Here is a 14,460-nt window from a genome sequence, read left to right as displayed (position 1 = left end):
GAAATTTAATAACATCTACCAAAAGCCTGGGGAGGAGAAAATAATGGGTTCAAAGGTAAATGACCATCAACTTAATACAAACTGCTAAATGCAGAAGAGGTTATATAAACACCTAACAGTAACCATATACTAAAACCAGTCATAAATATGCTAAGAATAAAGATAAAGAAATCAAATGTATCACCAAAGAAAATAAGCAAAACATGAAAGACAGACAAGAAAGGATCGGAGAAAATCATTAGAAACCACAAGAAAACAGGTAATAAAATGGCAATACATACATACATATCAATCATTTCTTTGAAGGTAAATGGAATGAATGCTCCAATCTAGAGATGTAGGGTGTAAGAATGGATGAAAAAACAGAAGCTGGAGTAGCAATACTTGTATCAGAAAAAATACACTTAAAAAAAAGTACATAACAAGAGACAGAAGAGGACACTATATAACAGTAAAGGGCAAAATTAAATGGGATTTATTCCCAACGTGCAAGTGTGGTTCAATATTCGCAAACCATCAATGCAATACAATACATCAACAGGAGAAGGGATAAGAACCATACGATCTGGGCACCTGGGTGGCTCAATCTTTTAACAGTCTGACATCAGCTCAGGTCATGACCTCATGATTTGTGAGTTCAAGTCCCGCATTGGACTTCGTGCTGAAAGCTCAGAGCCAAGAGCCTCCATCGAATTCTGTGTCTCCCACTCTCTTTCTGCCCCTCCCCTCCTCACGCTCCCTCTCAAAATTAATAAACGTTTAAAGAAAAGAACAATACGGTCATTTCAATACATGCAGAAAAAAGTATTTGACACACTACAACATCCATTCATGATTATAACCCCCTAATATAGGTTTACAGGGAACATACATCAATGTAATAACAGTTATCTATGAAAACCCTGCAGTGAAAATCAACCTTAATGGGGAAAATCTGAGAGCTTTTCCTGTAAGGTCAGAAAGAAGAGAAGGATGTTTACTCTTACCACTTTTAATAAACATAGTACTGGAAGTCCAAGCCACAGCCAGCAGATAAAGGAAATGAAACGAAAGGAAAGAAACAAAACAAAACAAAATAAAATAAAATAAAATAAAATAAAAACAAATCCAAATCTGGAAGAAGTGAAACTTTCACACTTTGCAGAGTACATGACACTATATATAAAAAACCCTAAAGAGTCCACCCAATAATTGCTAGAACTGATGAATGAATTCAGCAATGTCACAGGATACAAAATCATTATACAGAAATCTGTTGCATTTCTAAACAACAATAATGAAGCAGTAGAAAGAGAAATTAAGAAAACAGTCCCATTTACAGTTGTACACCAAATAATAAGGTATCTATGAATAAATCTAACCAGAGTGGTGAGCAACCTATACTCTGAAAACTATAAAACAGTGGTGAAAGAAATTCAAGATGACACAAAGAAATGGATACTCATGGATCAGAGGTACAAATATAGCGAAAATGTCTATACTTCCCAAAGCAATTGACACAATTAATGCAATTTCCACCAAAATACCAATAACATTTTTCACAGAACTAGAACAGTCCTAAAATTTGTATGGGACCACAAAAGACCCCAGGCTTCAGAGTAAACAACCTTTATGTGAAGTGATAATTATGGATGGCATTATGCCTCTGGATCTTCTACAAAACACGGTAACTCTGGCCTAAGCATTTGAACAAACGGTAGACATATCCCAACCAGGGATCATTCTACAAAATACATTCTACAGATGTACCCTCAAAACTTTGCAGATTATGAAAAATATGGAAAAATCTAAACATCGTCATGGTCAAGTGGAGCCTAAAGAGACAGGATGACTGTAATGTGCCAGCTGGGATGAGTCTGGGACAGAAGAGGTTAAAACCGAACCAATCTGAATACAAATATAAACTTTAGTTAATACTACCATATCTCTTCGGGATACTGATTGTGATCATGTACCAATTCATATGACATCAATAGTGAGCAGACAGTCTGATGTATGTGGAGACTCAATAATATCTTCCCAATTTTCTTGGAAACTAGAAACCCATCACGAATGAACAGATTATTAGTAATCATGGTTTTGTGTTTTCAACACATAATATATGACTAGTTCTAGTATTAGTTACTAGTGATGGCCATGTACCTATTCTTGTTGTTCTTACTATTGTGTAATTTAAATAATAGCATTAATGTTACAGAAAACTGAATACTGATATACGATTCATAGAAAAATCTACTTTACATATTTTAAGATAATAATGTATGTATATACCACTGTATTATGTGGTATGTAAATTAAGTGTTTTTCTGATCTTGAACGAGCATGTCATTGAATGGCTTTCCATAAAGGTGGTTATCCTAGATAAGGAATGATACTCAGATTTTACAGGATGTACTTCACATCATGCCTGAACTTTGTCAAAAAAAAAATGTACACACGGCCAGATGGATAACTGTGACTGGCTCAATTATTGTAAATAATCCTTGCTTTAATATTTTCACGCATATTTTTAGCAGCAGTATAAGAGAATAAAATTATTCCAAATCAAAGAGATATTCAGAGACTGGAAGAACGACACGGAGTTCAAAGGATTTCAGGAGGAAAAGATGTGACCATGAAGTGGCAGTCACAGGCAAGCAGTTTTCTCTGGTCCACTTTGACAGGTTTGCATGAGGGGATGTCCATCACAGCATATGATCTACAAAAGGGTAAGACCCAGAAGTACAAGATGGAAAGAACACTTTAGGGGGAGGTGACTTGGAAAGGATGCTTCTGTGCCTAAGTGATGGCTCAGCAACCTGCTGGGGGTCCCTGGGTCAAAGACTTCAAAAGACCAGCAGTAACCTAGATCACAAAGATCTTAGTAACATAGATCAAAGAAACTTAGAGCCACAAAGAGCTTAGAGCCCAGAGTTGATTTTCATCTGTGATTAGGAGATGGTCACAGTTTTACAAGATATGATCATCGGGCCGGTAGTAGATGGCTAAAATATTATTTAGGGCTATATTAAAAAAAATTTTTTAACGTTTATTTATTTTTGAGACAGAGAGACAGAGCATGAACGGAGAAGGGTCAGAGAGAAAGGGGGACACAGAATTTGAAACAGGCTCCGGGATCTGAGCCATGAGCACAGAGCCCGAAGCGGGGCTGGAACTCACGGACCGTGAGATCATGACTTAAGCCGAAGTCGGACGCTCAACCGACTGAGCCACCCGAGTGCCCCTTAGGGCTATATTTTAATAAAAAAATGGATGTGTAAAAATTTGGTTTTGGAACATTAAGAAAAATCACAGGCCCACCATGGAGTTACTTATGTTAAGGCCCCATGTCACTAAACCTAATTTCATTCCTGCAGGAATGTAACCTTTAACTAGTCAGCAAAGAATTTCCTAGTCAGTGCTGGAAATTTAACTGATAGACCCCTGCCATTCCCCTCAGGGAGGAAATCCTGCCTAAATAAGGTATTCCATGCCACTAAATTTGTTTTAAATTTATTTATTTAGAGAGAGACAGAAAGAGAGCACATGCAAGGGAGGGGCAGGAATAGAGGGAGAGAGAGAATTCCACGACAACGAGGTCATGATCTGAGCCAGGACCAAGAGTAAGACACTTAACCAAGCCATCCAGACACCCCGAGAATGTGGAGTTTCAAAATTTAGCAGGCTTGGCTGGGATACAGCCATGAGGTCACTGGCCTACACCTTGAGAGAAGGCAGCAAACTACTTACAGGCAGATGGAATGGAAACAGTGGTCTGTACATTGCCTGGTGCACACAGTGGGGAGATTATACACTGATCATGGAGAGCATCCCTGAGAGGCAGTATTCAAAACAAGGGGACAAAGGAGCTAGGACAGAGGAGCTGGGTGGCGCCATTTTCCTCCTCTTCCCCACAGCATAAACACAGAGCCATCTGCTGGAAACAGTTCCATCTCCACACTGGCTGCCTAAGCTGCTTACACCAATCCCACATTCTTGTGCTCTGGTGAGACTGGCCTTCTAGGTCAATCAGGCTTGCTTCAGTCCTAATGGAGGTGTCCCCTTCTGGTTCCCCAGAAGACTGGTGGAAGCCTGTGACCACACCACCTCTCTTGACTAGACAGTTCCGCAGGGCTTCACTTCGAGTGGCAGTCGTTTCAAATCTCATTTAACGAGCGGATCGGAGCAGACCTAGATAAATCTCAGCACATTCTGGCCAAGGACCATACATTGCCCATAGAACTGGCCTGAAGAATAGTGCAGCAAGAACACAAAACAGTGCATGCAACACACACCACAGACACTCCCTGATGTGCCAGGCCCTGGACACTAGATGACCTCCTCTTCATAAAGCCATTCATCTCACAGGCAGGTAACACAATGAGCTTTTGTAACACAGAGAAGCAAATACTCAGCCAAAATTCCAAGACAAGAGGAATGCATCCCAAATGAAAGAACAAGATGAGGTCATAGCCAGAGAAATGGAAAGAACACTTCCAAACTCATTCTATGAGGCCAGCACGGCCTTGAGTCCAAACTGGACAAAGACCCCACCAAAAAGGAAAACTATAGACCAATTTCCCTGATGAACCTGAATGTAAAAATTCTCAACAAAAATTAGCAAACTGGATCCAACAATACATACAGATAATTATTCACCACAATGAATTGGATTTATTCCTGGGATACACCACCGATTCAATATCTGCAAATCAACTGATGTGATACATCACATTGATAAAAGAAAGGATAACAACCACATGATCTTCTCAATAGATGCAGTAAAAGCATTTGACAAAATGCAGCATCCTTTCTTGATGAAAAGAAAGCACTCACGAAAGGAGGGATAGAAAGATCTTGCCTCAATATCAGTATGTCCAGATACAAAAGTCCCACAGCTAATATCATCTTCAACGAGGAAAAACTGAGAGCCTTCCCCCTAAGGTCAGGAACACGACTGGGATGTCCACTCTCACCACTGTTATTCAACATACTGTTGGAAGTCCTAGCCTCAGCAATCAGACAACAAAAAGAAATACAAGGTGTCCAAATTGGCAAGTAAGAGTCAAACCTTCCCTCTTCACAGGCGTGATACATTCCATGGAAGATCCAAAAGACTCCACCGAAAAACTGCTAGGAGTGATACAGGAATTCAGGAAAGTCTCCGGATATAAAATCAATATACAGAAGTTGGTTTCATTTCTATACACTAATAATGAATTAGCAGAAAGAGAAATCAAGGAACTGGTCTCATTTAAAACTGCTTTAAAACCATAAAATACCCAGGGATAAACCTAACCAAAGAGGTAAAAGATCAGTACACTTAAAACAGTAGAGGGGCGCCTAGGTGGCTCAGTTGGTTAAACACTGACTTCAGGTCAGGTCATGATCCCGCATTTGTGGGTTCGAGTCCTGCGACAGGCTCTGTGCTGACAGCTCGGAGCCTGGAGCCTGCTTCAGAGTCTGTGTCTCCCTCTCTGTCTCTCTGCCCCTCGCCTGCTCATGTGGTCTCTCTTTCTCTCAAAAATAAACAAACATTAAAAAAAAATAAAGGAGCAAACCATACAACGTCTATGAGAGAAATTGAAGAAACACAAAGAAAGGCAAAAACTTTCCATGCTCATGGATTAGAAGAACAAATAATGTTAAAATGTCAGTACTACCCAAAGCAATCGACACATTCAATGCAATCCCTATCAAAATAACAACAACATTCTTCACAGAGCTAGAACAAACAACCCTAAAATTTGTAAGGAGCCAGAAAAGACCCTAAATAGCCAAAGTCATGTTGAAAAAGAAAACAAAGGTGGCGACATTACAATTCTGGACTTTATGGTGTATTAGAAATCCACAATCATCAAGACAGTATGGTACAGGCACAAAAACGGACACAGACAACAATGGAATGGAATAGGGAACACAGACATGGACTCTCAAACATATGGCCGAGTAATCTTTGATAACGCAGGAAAGAATATCCAATGGAAAAAAAAATAGTCTCTTCAGCAAATGGTACTGGGAAAACTGGACAGTGAGAAGAATGAACCTGGACTATGTTCATAAACCAGACACACACACACACACACACACACACACACACACACACTCACTCACACACCCCTCAAAATGGATGAAAGATCTAAATGTAAGAAAGGGACCATCAAAATCCTAGAGGAGAAAAGAGGCAATCTACCTCCTTGATCCTGGCCACAGCAACTTCTTGCTTGTCATGTCTCTGAAGCAAGGGCAATAATAACCAAAATGAACTATTGGGACATCAAGATAAAAAGCTTCTGCACAGCAGAGGACACTATCAGGAAAACTAAAAGAGAACTGAATGAGATGGGAGAAGATATTTGCAGGTGACATATCAGATAAAGTGTTAGTATCCAAAATCTAAAAGGAACTTATCACACTCAACACCCAAAAAACAAATAACCCATTGAAGAAATGGGCAAAAGACATGAAGAGACACATTAACACAAACGACATCCAGAATGGTCACACATGAAAAGATGCTCAATCTCACTTGTCATCACTGAAATACAAATCAAAACCATAGTGAGATATCCCCTCACACCTATCAGAATGGCTAAAATTAACATCTCAGGAAACGACAGATGTTGGCAAGGGTGCAGAGAAAGGGAACGGTTTTGCAATGCTGGTGGGAATGCAAAGTGGTGTAGCCACTCTGGGAAGTAGTATGAAGATTCGTCAAAAAACTAAAAATAGAACTACACTAGGACCCAGCAATTGCACTACTAGGTATTTATCCAAAGGATACACTAATGCTGACTCGAAGTGGCACATGCACTCCAATGTTTATAGTAGCATTATCAACAATAGCTAAATTATGCAAAGAGCCCAAATGACCATTGACAGATGAATGGATAAAGAAGATGTGGTATATTCATACAATGGAATATTACTCGGTGATCAAAAACAATGAAATCTTGCTATTTGCAACAACGTGGAGACTCTTAAATACAGAGAAGAAACTCAGGGTTCCTTGAGGGTAACTGAATAGGGGTATGGGCTAAATGGGTGATAGGCATTTAGGGGGGTTACTTGAGATGAGTACTGGGTATATTTAGTACTTGATGGATCACTAAATTCTACTCCTGAGACTGTATTCCACTATAACGTAACTAACTTGGGCTTAAATTTTAAAAAGAAGAAATATTAAAAATAAGTAAAGAAATGTACTACCAGTGAAAAGCAAAGAATATTTAAATCGGACTCTTTGGGGCACCTGGGTGGCTCAGTTGGTTGAGAGACCGACTTCGGCTCAGATCATGATCTCATGGTTTATGAGTTCGAACGCCGCATCGGGCACTGTGCTGACACCTCAGAGCCTGGAGCCTGCTTCTGATTCTGAGTCACCCTTTCTCTCCACCCCTCCCCGACTCGTGTTCTGTCTCTGTCTCAGAAATAAACATTAAAAAAATTTTTTTAAATCAGACTCTTTGAGTGGAAATATAAGACCAAAAGTGTTACAGACAAGAAAGGATCACAGAATACATCAAGAAACAATGGCAAAACAATTAGTAGAATGGCACTAAATACATACCTATCAATAATTACTCTGAATGTAAATCAACTAAATGCTCCAATCAAAAGACATTGGATAGGGTGTCAGAATGGACAAAAGAAAAAAAAAAGAACACAAACAAACAACAAACAAGACCTATCTAGATGCTGCCTACAAACCCTTATTTGGACTTAAGTCACCTGCAGATTTAAAGTGAGGGAATGAAGAAACATTTATCATGCCAATGATGTCAAAAGAAAGCCAGCAGCAATACTTATAGCAGGCAAAATAAACTTTAAAACCAAGACTCGGGGCGCCTGGGTGGCGCAGTCGGTTAAGCGTCCGACTTCAGCCAGGTCACGATCTCGCGGTCCGTGAGTTCGAGCCCCGCGTCGGGCTCTGGGCTGATGGCTCAGAGCCTGGAGCCTGTTTCCGATTCTCTGTCTCCCTCTCTCTCTGCCCCTCCCCCGTTCATGCTCTGTCTCTCTCTGTCCCAAAAATAAATAAACGTTGAAAAAAAAAAAAACCAAGACTCTATTTTGGTGCCATTTGGGTAAATACCTATTAGTGAAATTGCATGACTCAATATTTATAGCAGCATTATCAACAGTAGCCAAAGTATGGAGAAAGCCCAAGTATACAACAACTGATGAAAGTATAAAGAAGTTGTGTGTTGTGTGTGTGTGTTGTGTGTGTATAAGTATGTATACGCATATGTACATATATACATATGTGTATGTTCATACATACATGCATACATATGTATATACAATGAAATATAACTCAGCTTCAAAAAGAATGACATCCTGCCATTTGCAACGATGTGGATGGAGCTAGAATGTGTTAAGTGAAATATGTCAATCAGAGAAAGACAAATACATGATTTCATTCATGTGGAATGTAAGAAACAAAACAGATGAAAACATGGGAAGGGGGCAGGAAAAGAGAAGAGTGGTAACAAACCACATGAGTCTCTTAATGTTAGAGGAAAAAACTGAAGGTTGATGGAGGGAGATGGGTTGGCGCTGGGCTAGATGGGGGACGAGTATTAAGGGGAGCATTTGTGATGAGCACTGGGTGTTGTATGTAAGGGATGAATCACCGAATCTACTCCCGAATCCAAGAATGCACTGTATGTCAACTAAGACTTAAATTAAAAAAATAAATAAAGCTGTAACAAGAGATGAAGACGGACACGATCTCATACCAAAGGGGACAACCAAACAAGAAGATCCAATGATTGTATATTTTGATGCACCCAACATTCAATCACCAAGTATATAAAACATTTAACAACAACCATAAGGGAACTGATTTATAATAATATAACAATAGTAGAGGAATTTAACACATCACTCACATCAATGGACAGAAACTGTAAACAGAAAATCAACAAGGAAACAATGGCTTTGAATGACATACTGGACCAGATGGGTTTAACAGATATATTCAGAACACTCCATACTAAAATGGCAGAGTACACATTCTTTTCAAGTGCACATGGGGCATTCTCCAGAATTGATCACATTCTAGGTCACAAATCAGGCTTCAAGAGGTACCCAAAGACAGAGATCACACCAAGCATCATTTCTGACTGCAAAGCTAGCAAACCTTCAAAACCTGTTGTTTTTGAAGTCAACCACAAAAAGAATGTGGGGGGGAGGCCAAAAATAAAGGGAGGTTAAATAACATACTACTAAATGAATGGGCTAAACAGGAAATCACTGAGAAAATACACTGAAACAAATGAAAATGAAAATACACTGGTAAAACCCTTTGGAATGTGGCAAAAGTAGTCTACGATGGAAGTATATAGCAATTCAAGCCTAACTTAAAGAGCAAGAAAAATCTCAAACAATTCTAACTTACAACTAAAGGAATGAGAAAAAGAACAGCCGAAGGAAGGAAATAATAGAGATTAATACAGAAATACGGAATAAAGAAACCAAAAAGACACTAGACCAAATAAATGAAACCAGGGGTTGGTTTTTGGAAAACAGCAATCAATATGAAAACCACCTAGGCAGACTTTTCACAAAGAAGAGATAAACGACTCACATAAAATCACAAATAAGAAAGGAGAAATTACAGTCAACACCACAAAAATACAGTTAGAAGATAATATTATGAAAAACCATATGCAACAAATTGGACACTCTGAGAAAAAAGGACAAATTTCTAGAAACACGCAAACTACCAAAATTGAAACAGGAAGATACACAAAATCTTAAAACAAAGTAATCAAAACAGTAGCAAAAAGCCCTCTCCCTCCAACACAAGAGTTCAGGGCCAGATGGCTTCACTGATGAATTCTACCAAACATTTAAGGAAGAGGTAATATCTATTTTTCTCAAATTATGAAAAAAATAAAAAAAGAAGGAAAACTTACAAATTGATCTTATGGGGCCATCATTACCCTGATACCAGAATGAGAGAAAGCATCCACTAAAACCAAAAACTGCAGTGGTGCCTGCGTGGCTCAGTCGGTTTACTGTCCAACTCTTAATTTCGGATTAAGTAATTATCATGCGGTGTGTGGGTTCGAATCCTATGTTGGACCCTGCGCTGACAGTGTGGAGCATGGCCAGGATTTTCTCTCTCCCGGTCTCTCTGCCCCTCCCTCACTTTTATGTATTCTATCGCTCCACGTAAATAAATAAACATTTTAAATATGCTAAAATTTTTTCAATAAAACGTCAGACCAATAGCCTGATGAGTATGTATGCACAAATTCTCATTAAAATACCTTCAAATTAAAGTCAACAATACATTAATAGAATCATTTACAATAATCAAGTGAGATATATTCCTGGGCTGCAAGGGTAGTTCCATATTCACAGATCAATCAACATGATGCACCACAGTAATGGAAGAAAGGATAAGAAAAATTTGATGCTTTCAACAGATGCAGGAAAACCATTTCACAAAATTCCACGTCCATTCATGATAAAACCCCTCAGCATAGTACATTGAGACTCAACCTACGTACACATAATAAAGGTCATCTAGGAAAAACCCACAGCTAATCTCATCCCCAATGGGGAAAAATTGAAAGTTTTTCCTCCAAGATCAGGGACAAGACAGGGATGATCCCTCTCACCACTGTTATTCCACATAGTACTAGAAGTCCTAGCCACAGCAATCAGACAACAAAAAGAAATAAGAGGCATCCAAATCAGCAAGGAAGAAGTAGAACTTTCACTATTTGGAACTGACATGATGCTCTCTATAAGAAACATGAAAGACTCCCATAAAAATTGCTAGAACTGATACATGAATTCGACAAATCACAATATACAGAAATCAATTTACATAAATCTGCATTTCTATAGATGAATAATGAATTAACAGAAAGAGAAAAGGGATCAATCCCATTGACAGGTGCACCAAATACCCCAAGATACCTGGAATAAACCTAACCAAGGAGGTGAAAGACCTTTACTCTAAAGGCTATGAAATACTGATGAAAGAAATGGAAGAGGACACAAAGAAAAGGAAATACATTTCATGTTCATGGATAGGAAGAACAAAATACTGTTAAAAGGTCTACACTCCACAAAACAATCTACACATGTAATGAAATCCCTATCCCACAAACAAAACATTTGTCACAGAACTAGAAGAAATAATCCCAAAATTTGTATGGAATGACAAAGACCCCAAACATCAAAAACAAAATTGAAGAAAAGCAAAGCTGGAGACATCACAATTCCAGACCTTAGGTTATATTACAAAGCTGTACTGAACAGAACAGTATGGTACTGGCAAAACAACAACAACAAAAATACAGACGCAGAGATCAATAGAATGGAAACGCAGAAATGAACTCACACATAGATGGTCCATTAATTCTCAACACAGCAGGAAAGAATATCCAGTGGAAAAAAAGATAGTCTTGGGACACACGGGTGACTCAGTCAACAAAGCGTGTGATTGTGAATTCAGCTCAGGTTATGATATCAGGGCAGTACAGAGCGTGCATGGGATTCTCTCTCTCTATTTCTCTCTGCCCCTCTTCTGCATGCTCTCTCTCTCTCAAAAATAAATAATCAAACTTAAAAAAGTCCCCTCAACATATGGTTTTGGAAAAACTAGACAGCAACCTGCAAAACAAAACAAAAACAACGGACCACTTTCTTACAACATACACAAAAATAAATCCAACATGGATAAAGACCTATGTGTGAAACCTGAAACCATAAAAATCCCAGAGGATAACTAACATAGGCAGTATCTTATTTGACATTGGCTGTACAAACATCTTTGTAGATATATCTCCTGAGGTAAGGGAAACACAAGCAAAAGTAAGGGGACTTCTTAAAAATAAAAAGCTTCTGTCACCAAGAAAATAATCAACAAAACTAAAACACTTACAGAATGATATTTGCAAACGACATCTGACAAAGGGTTCGTGTCCAAAACATATAAAGTTATACAGCATCCAAAAAAGGAGAAATCCGATTAACAATGGGCAGAAGACACGAATGGACATTTCCCAAGGAAGACATATACATGGCCAAGAGAGACATGAAAAGATGCTCAACAACACTGATCTTCAGGAAAATACAATTCAAAAGTACAATGAGATAACACATCACATCTGTCAGAATGACTAAAATCAATGAATGTTGAAACAGCAGGTGTTGCCAGGGATGTGGGGAAAGAGAAACCCTCTTGCACTGTGGGTAGGAATGCAAACTGTTGCAGCCACTCTGGGAAACATCATGGAGATTCGTAAAAAAAAAAAAAAAAAAAAAAAACACCAAAAGAAAAAAACCCCAAAACCCCCTGCAAATACAAGTACCTTACAATCCAGCAATTTCACTACGAGGTATTTCCACAAAGAATACAAAAATAATTCTTCAAAGGGATACATGCACCCTGATGTTTACAGCAGCATTTTCTGCAACAGCCAAATTACGGAAACTGCCCGAGCATCCATCAACTGATGAATAAATTGAGATGTAGTGTATGGAATGTAATATTATTTAGCCGTAAAAACAGGAAATCTTGTCATTTGCCACGAGGTGGATGGAGCGAGAGAATGTTATGCTGGGTGAAATAAGCCTGTCAGAGAAAGACAAATACCAGATGATTTGACTAACACGTGGAAATGAAACAAAACAAGGTGGGGGGTGGGGAGACAGTGACAAACAGACTCTTGACTGGGAAACAAACTGAGGTCTTCCACAGCGAGATGGGGAATGGGTGAAACAGCTGCTGGGGATTAAGAATGCACCTGGGATGAGCACCGGGTGACCTGTTGAAGTGTTGCTCTATATTGTACACCTGAAACTAATATTACACTGTGTTTTTACTCACTGGAATTTATATTGAAAGATAACATAAGGTTAATGACAGGTACCTACCAGGTTTTCTGTAATTTTCAATCACTTCACTAGGTTGGAAAAATAACCATGAAATTTTTTAAAAAGCATGTATGATGTGGGGGACAGTTTGTGCCCTTACCTCGGTCTCTGGTTCCAGCAGGACTCGGAAAGTGGTTCCCAGATCATTCTTCTAGAAGGTCTTGAGATGAGCATTTCATGTATTCACGTCCTAACTGAATGCAGCTCCCGTTCTTCTGAATTTCTGTCAGGGTTTCTTCCCGGAAACGAGCCTGAATCTGGAACAAACCATCGACTGCATCTATGAGGTGATGTCGTGGGACCCCGCAATTCCTGAGTCCTTTAGTAAAATATGTCTTGTTTAAATGCTGTCTGGGAAGGGGAGGAATGAAACATGGGGACAGCCCAGAAAATGCAAGGGCCTGTGCTGCTCAGCAACCAGCTTGCCCAGGGAAGCCACCCAGCACCCCCTCCTCAGCACTCAGTACAACAAGGCAGCTTCTCTCCGGTGACTCAGGAGATGCCAAGTTGCTGCAAAGCTCCCCAGGTCTCCCCTGGGGTGGGCGGCAGAACGCGCTGGAAAGGCAGCTCTGCTCTCTGTCCTGAGGCAGCAGCAGAGGCCCTGAGTTCTCTGGAATAAATAGAAGCCCTTCCTGCTCTGAGGTTTCCTGGGTCAGAAAAGCCGATGGTGCGCCCTCTGCTGGCCATCACTGCCCAGGCAGAAGAAACCGCCCTCAGGGTGTGTGGTGCTCGAGCTCTCTCTGCTGGCCACCATGGGAATTCCTGCAATGTTGAAAGCCCTGGTGGCTCAGCTGAGGGACTAAAGGTGCTCTGGGCAACTAAGCCTGTTCTCCACACTGGGAAGTGTCTTAGTGACAGGGCCTAGGACACAAAGAAATCTTTTCCTTCCCCCTTCTTGTGAGTGAAGAATGAAACCGAATTTATTAACGTAATGACATCATTTGTAATTCTTTAAGCAATGTTCACAAGAAAATAGACCGCCAATTTACACATGCTGAACAAGAGGTAATTGTGTTTACCACCGAAGTGTTTAGGTTAAATAAAGTATTGACACCTTTGAGAGAGAAATAACTGCTTTCAGCTATGGAATGAATGAGTCCTAGGGATACAAGGGATAGCCAATGGAATAGAGTCAATCCTGTAATAATACTGTTGCATGCTTCCACATGATTGCTACACTTGTGCTTAAGTACAACATAATTTATAGACATATGGAATGACTACAATGTATGCCTGAAACTAATACAACAAATGTGTGAACAATACTTCAATTAAAAGTCGACATTCATTTATGCTATCTTTAATGTCTTCCTTCTTAATAAACTATCATTCCTGGGGCGCTTGGGTGGCTTAGTCAGTTAAGCGTCCAACTTCCACTCAGGTCATGATCTTGCAGTCCATGAGTTTGAGCCCTGTGCCAGGCTCTGTCCTGACAGCTCAGAACCTGGAGCCTGCCTCAGATTTGGTGTCTCCTGCTCTCTCCCCACCTTCCCTGTTCAGGGTCTCTCAAAAAAACAAAGAAAGAAACATTATAAATGAAAAAAGCATTCCTAATTTAGAATCTGTGAAATTCCATTTATT

At 39.6% G+C, this 14,460-nt stretch overlaps 1 long non-coding RNA gene across 1 annotated transcript in view; it reads right to left on the bottom strand.

Moving 5' to 3' along the window:
• The window catches only part of LOC147572827 (uncharacterized), a 48,441-nt gene extending 34,749 nt beyond the window's left edge, over positions 1-13,692 (bottom strand). Inside the window, exon 1 of the long non-coding RNA XR_015245553.1 lies at positions 12,980-13,692. This is a non-coding gene — a long non-coding RNA (uncharacterized LOC147572827). The remainder of the gene's footprint in view (positions 1-12,979) is intronic.
• Positions 13,693-14,460: the final 768 nt, after the last annotated feature.

Source organism: Puma concolor, chromosome E3 (genome assembly GCF_028749965.1).
Source record: "Puma concolor isolate L17-30 chromosome E3, mPumCon1.1.hap2, whole genome shotgun sequence".
Taxonomy (NCBI): domain Eukaryota; kingdom Metazoa; phylum Chordata; class Mammalia; order Carnivora; family Felidae; genus Puma; species Puma concolor.
This window is presented reverse-complemented; position numbering and strand designations above follow the sequence as displayed.